The sequence below is a fragment of the Palaemon carinicauda genome, chromosome 18, assembly GCF_036898095.1.
Source record: "Palaemon carinicauda isolate YSFRI2023 chromosome 18, ASM3689809v2, whole genome shotgun sequence".
Classification (NCBI taxonomy): Eukaryota; Metazoa; Arthropoda; class Malacostraca; order Decapoda; family Palaemonidae; genus Palaemon; species Palaemon carinicauda.
In genome coordinates this window covers 9,469,169-9,479,168 of record NC_090742.1, presented here as the reverse complement: position 1 = coordinate 9,479,168, position 10,000 = coordinate 9,469,169, and positions in this window count along the sequence as shown.

The following is a 10,000-nucleotide window of genomic DNA, read 5'->3' as shown; positions in this document are numbered from 1 at the left end:
CAAAATGTATTGGTTTTGTTTTATCCTTTGTTTTGTGAGAGACAACAACATGAAAAAACAGAATGGAAGTCACAAGGTCAGTTTTGGAACTGAAACTAAAGTCGCGTTGCTACATTTCCCCTTTCCACAGCGGACTCTTCCACAAAACGATTAAGTTACTTTTACCTTTGGTGAAGGAGATATCCACTGGATGTGAATGGGTGCTTTAGTTTCAGCATTTTTTCATTTGAGAAAACTGTTACTCTTTTTTTTTTATATTATTTTGATTATAACTCCTCGTGTAGTTTATTTATTTCCTTATTTCATTTCCTCACTGGGTTATTTTCCCTGTTGGATCCCTTGGACTTATGGCATTCTGCTTTTCCAACTAGGGTTGTAGCTTAGCAAGGAATAATAATAATAATAATAATAATAATAATAATAATAATAATAATAATAATAATAATAATAATAATAATAACAGAAATTCCAAATTCAGTCATAATATCGTCTATTTTTTTAAGCTATCTAGATATACATATGAGCTCCCTCGAATCCTCTAAATGCATGCGCTCAATGCAACAAATTGATAGCACAAAACATGGCAGCTCTCTCTCCCCAAGAGAGGTTAGTTCACCAAACAATTAACTGGGCTCTACAAGGCACTAGAAGAATTAGAAGACCCAGGCCTACATGGCTTAGGACTATAAAGCGCCAAGTAGGAGATGATGAATGGAGAAGTATTGAATTAAAAAGCTCAAGACAGAGATGACTGGCGAAATCTAACCGAGGCCCTTTGCGTTAATAGGCGTAGGAGATGATGATGATGATGATGATCTACTCTTTTATAAGGTTATTATCACTAGATAAATAAAACTGTATTTAATGATACTTCATAATCAAAGTTTTAAAATTGCATTAAATTTACAAGCAGAAAATTGTTGACATAATGATATCTACCACTCTTCAGTGTTATGTAAAACAAAAGTATACTTAAAGTAAATATTGAACTTTTATATGACACTGGTGATTTCAAGAGCGTGAATACAACAACAGAAAATCAAAAGCATCATCATTATTATTATTATTATTATTATTATTATTATTATTATTATTCTTATTATTTGTTAATCACAGCCTAGAGAGACTAGGTGTTCATAGTATGAGGTTGCGGGTTACATCCAGCTTCCTTAGGAATCCATTACTTTCCTCACTATATGAGCTGTTTTAAGTAAGACGCTCTCCTGCACAAGTCCTAGGGCTATATCGGTTCCTACCTTCTCAAGATTCCATTTCAAAGATTTAGGTATGGTCCGAAGCGTTCGGATTATTATTACCTTCGAATAAAATTTAATTTTAGGAAAGGAATGTATACAACCTTGTCTGTTTGTTTGTTTGTGAGCAATTTTACACAAAACTACTGTACTGATATTGAATAGTCTTGGTATTCATTTTGGGTATGGCACAAGGGTGAGTCTAAAATTTTTGGTAAAGTACATCAACGGGCATGTATGCAGTAGAGAACATGCCTCCGCCACGCCAATCAGCCTTTTTTTGCTCTTAACTCAACTGCGTACTAAAAGTACGCAGTTGAGATTGTATTTTTTCAAATCTAATGAATTTGATTATGTGTCATACCCCATATGTCCACCGCGTTTCCCTCAAATTGGTTGGGTAGTTTTTGCGTAATTTTGTCACAAAAAAAAAAATTTACATTGTTATTATTTTCAAAGCATTACTGCGAACTTGTACTTTGCTGTACTTCATCTAAACTATTACACAGTTATCCTTAGGCCATACCCATAATGACTACCAAGGTTGGTCAAAATCGGTACAGTAGTTTATGTGTGAAGTTGTTAAAAAAAAAAAAAAAAAAAAAAAAAAAAAAAAAAAAAAAAAAAAAAAAAAAAACCGGCCGGGGTAAATATGTAATCTTCGCTAAATCCACTTAGAATGCAATTTCTGCAAAATGAAATATTCTCGCGTTTCAGTTCTCGTTCAAAAACACCTACTCTCGAAACATAATGTAATCACATAAAGTACTAAATGTTTTCGCCTTATGTCAACATCCCTCCAAATTGAAGACATCAAAGTAAAAAAATTCTTTGAAGAGTAAAAAAAAAAAAAAGAAAAAAAAAGAAAGAAAAGAAAAACTCCTTGATATTCAGGTTTCTTATAGGGGAAAACAACACCAAGTAAAAAAAGGGGGGAGGGGGCGGGGGTAAACAGGGCAACTAGTTAGGATGAGAATTGATCTTTCTTAGTGTTAGAGGTGAATGACATTTTCTATGAAAAAATTACAATCACGTCAGATTTAATTCTGAAGTCTCCGCCCAGTCAGAAGCATTTATCATAAATGAATTTCCAGTGGATATTCATTTCCAAAGGTAGAATTTGATATTAAAATGCCATTACGGTTGATATTCGCATTGATTAAAATATCAAGTGTTAGTGATAGATGTTAAATATATATATATATATATATATATATATATATATATATATATATATATATATATATAAATGCATATATATGTATATACATATATATATATATATATATATATATATATATATATATATATATATATATATATATGTGTGTGTGTGTGTGTGTGTATATATATACAGTATGTATATATATGTATATATATACATATGTATATATATACATATATATACTGTATATATATATATATATATATATATATATATATATACATATATATGTATATATATATAAATATATATTACTTTAGCTATATTTATATATATGTATTTATATATTTATTTATTTATTTATATGTGTGTGTATGTATCTCTTTATAATATATGTTTTTATATATGTATATATTATAATAAATATATATATATATATATATATATATATATATATATATATATATATATATACACACACATATATATATATATATATATATATATATATATATATATATATATATATATAGTATATATATATATATTGTATATATATATATATATATATATATATATATATATATATATATATATATACAATATGTATATATGTATATATACATATGTATATACATATATATATATATATATATATATATATATATATATATATATATATATATATATTCCTAACGCCAATAAAGTCTTTTAACTTTTCATACCATGGATACAATTGTTTGGAAAGTTATGTTTATCCTTAGTTTTTCCTTCTTATTAATATAAGAGATTTTCATTATTTTGCGTAATATTATTAGTTAGTCTCGTATTCTCATGTATTTTGCTTTTATTGCTTCCTTATACTCTAAAATAAGCATTAATTATTAAAGTTATATCCTGCTTTTTTGGTATCTTTGTTCTTCTGTTGTAATTGCTTGGTAAATATATGCATTTCCTTCATCATTTAAATAAATGTTTGGTAAATTGATTTTCTTTTAACTTAACTATACCAAGCACCAAGCAAACAGCAACGAAGGTAGTTAATTACGTTAATCCTGTAACTAGTTACTGCCTAGTTTGGTTATCTTCCAGCGTCAACCCCGTTCCCAAAATACTTTGGAGCAGTAGTAGCTTGGAAGGATAGGGACAGTGAAGACGTGACCACTACCTAGCACAGCGCGACTTTGAGATCGGTACCACGATCATACAAATCTTAAGTGCAGTGCATTATAAAGGAACTATGAAGAGCTAAATGTATCTGTGACCTGGCCCATGTACCGAGGGTGGGGAGGCGGATAATGCTGCCTTTTATCCTCCTTAGGCCGCCACCATTTCCACGAAGAACAACTTGCCAACCGATACCATCTAGTTGCTAATACGACTATTCGGCTTAATTTGGACCTGGAAAGGATAGCTGAAAATTTGAAGATTCTCTTGATTTATTCTGAAACTGTGAGTTGGCAGCAGGGCCAGCACCATCCCTCTACCGCGTATGGTTTGGGATTACCTGTTGCAACCAGGAAGCAAGGATATTCCCAACAGATTGATAAATTAAACTGTAGAATTTATTATTAAATTTCTTGTGATTTTTCTTGGTGTATTATTCACAGTAATTAATTCAGAATATGGCGCCCAACGTGGGGCACTCTGTGGGTCCTTGCTTCGTGGAACTCCTCACCTAAGGTCATGGTTAGGGTCATATTTACTCTTCATGTTTCATATTTGTTTCACTGGATAGGCAAATTTCCTTGTGTATTGTATTGGATTTCTAGAGTATATTAAGTTGCTCTTGTTAGGTTACTCGTTTGAGACAATTTGTGATTTGATTATTATTTTGTAACATTTAATATTGCACATCGCGTTGCAAACCTATTACTTTGTTTATCCGAAATTGCGGTTATTTTAGTAGTACTTCATATTTTTACACATGATGGGTGACTTGGATTATTTAAAATCTGTTAGAGCTCACCACAGGACACAAGTAACCAAAAAGTGTAAGAATGTTCAGGATAACTGTGGATCTTTCACCTCATGTGAGGTCAAAGAAAATATTCTCTCTTTGGATAGTTTACGACAGAAACTTGATGACTGTAACACACAGATTTGTGAGCTTATTTGGGAGTCGGATAAGGGTGGTCTTGCTGCTGAACTTAAGAGTTGTGATGAATATGATGAAAAAATTAATAGTGCCATTTCATTGCTCAAAAGTGTTCCAAATATATGTGACGGTAATGATGTAAGTAACAAGCTCAAGCTTCCAGAGTTGCCACTTCCAGTGTATAGTCATGCTAGGGGAGAGAGTATTGAGAAGTTCTTTAGAGATTTTGAGGATATAACTGGTAGAGCTAATTTGAACTCCTACACAAAACTTTTGTACCTTCAAAGACAGACTCGGAAGGAACCCCATACACTTATTCAGTCTTTGAGTTCAGGGAGTCGAACATATGAGGATGCCAAAAAACTGCTTATGGAAGCATTTGGGTCAGTAATTGTTCAGAAGTATGATAGTATTAAATTGTTGTCAGAGCTAAGACTTTCTTACCAGGATGACCCTTATAAGCTTATAGGAGAGATGAAAATGATCAGAGATACTTTCAATAATCTTTCAGTTTCTGTGGATGACATTCTTCAGTTCTTTTATTGGAGCTCTCTAAATGAAAGCTTTAGGTCACAATTAATTCAGATCACAGGAAACTCTAAACCTTCTTTAAAGGAAATTGATGATCACATATTTGAAGCTACAGAACGGTATGTCGAAGCCCAAGAGAAATTTAAAAGGAAAAGAAAGTCCAATGAATGTGATGCTGCTATTTCTAGTTTTGCAGCAAATGTTAAGCCCTTGGATGAATCTGTTCCCAGTAGATTTCTTGCATGCATTCTTTGTAGTAAAAGCGGGGAGTCCTCTGATCATCCAATATATAAATGCCCAAATTTTGCCTCTCCTAAATTGAAGACAGAGAAGCTTAAAAGTTTGCATGCATGCTGTAAATGTGCAAAGTTTCACAGAACCAAAGATTGTAAATTTAGGTTTAATACCAAATGCAAGCATTGTAGTAAATGGCACTTTTAATTTTTGTGCCCAAGTAGAGATTCTCAGCAATCAGATATTTCAACTGATACCCCAAATACAGTGTCGCATAACGGTTTAGCATGCGTTGATCTTAATACTTTGCACGTGACTGCTGTATCTAGTGCTATCTTGCCCACATTCAGCTCGCCCCTTCCTGATGGTTCACTGGTAAGATGCTTAAAGGATAGTGGATCGCAGATGACATTTGTTAATAGTGATTTAGCTGATAGGCAAGGGTTTGAGGTGATTAATCCAAATTTTAGTTTAGTTGTGAAAGGGTTTAATGAGTCTAGAACCTTCAATACCAAAATAGTTAGACTTCAGTTGATGTCTAAGCATGAATGTCACATGGTTGAGGCAGTTTGTATTCCTGAAATTAAAACTAGACTCCACCTTCCAGGTCTTGGGAAGATTGTTCATGAGTTTTCTAAAAGGGGCTATTCTCTTGCCGACAAATTTTTGAAAGCTACAGATGATGAAATTGCAAATATTAATTTATTGCTGGGAACTGACTGTGAATATGCAATTCCTGTAAGTACCAAGATTTTTGGTGGCACTGTTCCTTCAGTATATCTTGAAAGTTCATATGGAATTATGCTTTGTGGCCAAGTTGACACAATCTCAGATAATTTGAAGTATTTACCCTGCATAAGGCCTCAATTTTTGTCATGTAATGTTGTAAGTAAGCTTGGAGATTCTGATATTGCCCCAGTGTTGGAAAATTCTGCTAAGAGTCCTATTTCCCTGGACAGTAATCCTGAAATATCAGTTGTGGATGAAAAGGGAAATGTTAATGAGACAGAACTGCAGAAAGCTGTGGATAATATTATTTTCCAAGAAAGGCACAGAATATTAAACTATGATAACAATAATTACAATGATACTTCTATTGAGTCCCATGATAAGCTAATTGATTTTGTATTGGAGTCAACTACCCGGAACGAGGAGGGAAGGTTAGTTATGCCTCTCCTCTGGAACAGTGAAGTGTCGCATCTCTTGGGAAATAACCAACGTCTATCCAAATTAATTTTGAATTCTAATTTAAGAAAGTATAGAAATAGACAACATCTATCTATGATGGATGAAGTCTTCAGGGAACAAGAAAACCTGGGGATAATAAAAAGGGTTGACAACTTACCAGAGTTTCTTAAAGAGAATCCTAACTTCAGTTTCCTACCCCATATGCCTATTTTCAGAATGGATAAGGAATCGACAAAATGCAGAATTGTATATTTGTCAAATCTCTCGGAAAAAGATACTCATAAGCCAATGACAGTGTCTCATAACCAAGCAATGTTGACAGGCCCATGCTTAAATAGGAAGGTCTCGACAGCTGTTCTGCAGCTAAGGTTTGATGAAAAAGTTCTTTGTTTTGATTTGAAGAAGGCTTTCTTACAGATTGAACTGCCAGAGAGTGACCAGGTTAAACTTCTTTTTTATTGGTTTAGGAATGTTGCTAAGCAAGATTTTTCTCTTGTTCCATATAAACATGTTAGATTGCCTTTTGGGTTAAAACCAAGTCCAGCAATGTTACTTCTTGGGCTATACAAAATTTTGATTTTGGATATTACAGATGACGCCCAAGAAATTAGGGATCTCAAAAGATGTATATATGATCTCTGCTACATGGATAATTGTGCCTATACAACAAATAGTACTGATACTTTACATTGGGCATTTAATCATTTAAAGGACATATTTGAGCCATATAAGTTTTCATTGCAACAATTTGTCACAAATGAGATTAAACTCCAAAGTATAATTGATGAACATGCCAAAGAATCTACACCTACTAAAGTTAAACTGTTTGGTCTTATTTGGGACAGGACTGAGGATACTCTTGCTACCCAAAGTCTGAATCTAGATAAAATGGCTTCTAGTAAAAGGGAAATCTTGAGGTCCATTGCTTCAAATTATGATATTCTTAATTTCAATATGCCACTCTTGAATAGAGCTAGGCTATTTATGCAGAAACTGCAGTAAATGAAGGATTTAGAATGGGACACTAGGTTGCCTGAAGAGGAATTACGGGAATGGAGGAATATTGCTACTCAGGTTAACTCTGCTCCTGAAGTTGCAGTAAAGCGATATGTGGGCAGGAGAGATGGTAGTTACAAACTTGTCGCATTTACTGATAGTTCACGTGTGATATATGCGACAGTTATATACATAGTGAATGAGACTACGAAGGAGCTTAAATTCTTGTTTTCAAAGAATAGATTGATCAATAAGCAACTATCTACAAAATCTATTCCTTGCTTGGAATTTCAAGCCATAGCCTTTGGCACGGAAGTCCTTATTGACACATTCAAAGAACTTGCTGGGCCTATGTGTGTGAAACCCATTAATATTACTGGTTTGGAACTCTACACTGACAGCTTGGTCTGTCTTAATTGGCTGAATTCCCATGTTAATAAGATTGATAAATTGAAGAATCTTAATGCGTTTGTAATAAATAGACTACATAATATCTGCCAGTTGTGTGAAGTGCAACCCATTGCTTTTAATTTTTGTGGAGGGTCTGTAAACCCAGCTGATAGTGCTAGTCGTCCTACTTCTTACAAAATGCTGATGAAATCTTCATTTCTGACTGGTCCACCACATCTCTGTAAAGATGTGACAGGAGATTGCTTTAAGGTAGTTATCCCAAACCCTTGGATATCAGGGTCTAAGATGAACAGGAATGATGATTCTAGGGAACTTTATGTTGCAACTGCAGTGCATGGTAGCGAAAGGGCTGTTCACCTTTTCCCTATGGATCGGTTTTCGGATTTTCATAAACTTGTAGCAGTACAACACATGGTTCTTAAATTTGTAAATAAATGTAAGATTAAATTGAGAGAGAGAGATCCAGCTAAGTATTCACATTTAATCTGTTTTGAGGAGGACGAGCTTTTTGCTAAGGCAAATTCTATCTTGATTTCTCAAGATCAGAGAGTCCATTTCCCAGAAGTGTTTGATTACTTTTCTTCTAAGAATCCTGCTAGTAAAGACATGCCAAATATTGTAGGCCAGCTCAACATATTTCTTGACAAAGATAATGTTCTCAGAGTTAAGAGTAAGTGTTCACGCTGGAAAGATATGAATAAGTATGAATTTGTTCCCATTCTCTTGTCGAAATCAAGTTTGCTTACCAAATGTATCATTCTTGATACACACAGGAAAACTTCCCATGCAGGGTTGTATGCTTTGCTCTCAGAATTAAGGAAACAATTTTATATACCACATTACTTCTCTACAGTAAAGAAAATTCTTAAGCAATGCATAAATTGTAGGAGGTTTAATCTGAAAAACATTAAGTTAAATCAGTCACCATATAGAGATTTCCGGTTAGAACCCCCAAATATTCCATACAGATATAGTTTTATGGATCATTTGGGACCATACTGGATTATTTGGAATGGCAAGAAGGTTAAGGTTTGGTTGCTTTGCATTACGTGCCTTTGGAGCCGTGCAATAAATTTAAAGGTTTGTTTAGATCTTTCAATGCCTACGTTTCTGAGAGCATTCCAAATGCACATTCATGAGTTTGGCATGCCTGAGAAGTGTTTTTCTGACAAAGGCACTCAAATAGTAAGTGGCACAAATATCATTAAGGATTTTCTCAGTGATCCTAATACTAGACAATATCTGCAAGAGAATAATATCAAAGCTCTTGAATTTCAACAGTATTACAAGGGTTGTAAACAACTTGGTTCATTAGTTGAGAGTTGTGTTAAACTTGTAAAAAGGCTGATTTATGGTGCGATAAAGAATTCGGTATTGAGTTTTGTAGATTTTGAGTTTTTAATTAGTGAAGTTGTGCACCTTGTTAACAGAAGGCCAGTGGCTTTTAAAGAAGCTCTCAGAGACTGCAACCTGAATGAAGATATACCTGCCCCAATTACACCGGAAATATTACTTAAGGGTTATGAACTTGTATCTTTGAATATAATCCCTAACTTACAACCTATACCTATGGATGATCCCTCCTGGAATCCTAATTCTACAGAACAAATTAGGGAGAATTATAGCAAGCTTCGTAAAGCTCGCTTAAAATCAATAGAATTATATAATTCAGAATTTCTTGCTCAACTTATTAGTCAAGCAATAGATGAAAAATCCAGATATATGCCTATTGGCCACAAACCATTGCAAGTAGGAGATATTGTATTGATTAAAGAAGCCATGCAGAAGCCTGCAAATTACCCTATGGGGAAGGTCTTGAAAGTGCAAGTAAATGACTTGCAAGAAGTTACAGGGGGAACAGTAATGAAAGGTAATAGATCCCGTGTGGATATGCAAGTCGAGAGCCTTATTCCTTTGATGAGCATCCGAGAATATGAGCAAAATAGGACACTGCAAGAAAACACAGCTGAAGCACAAATACCAGAGGCAGATGCTGTTAGGCCTCGGCGGAAAGCTGCCATTAGGGCAAATGAGAGAAACCTTAAACTGGCTAAAGATGGTTTGATTTGATTTTTGCTTGTATAAACACATTTGTTTTTGGTTTGTTTTGAAATCTTTTATTAT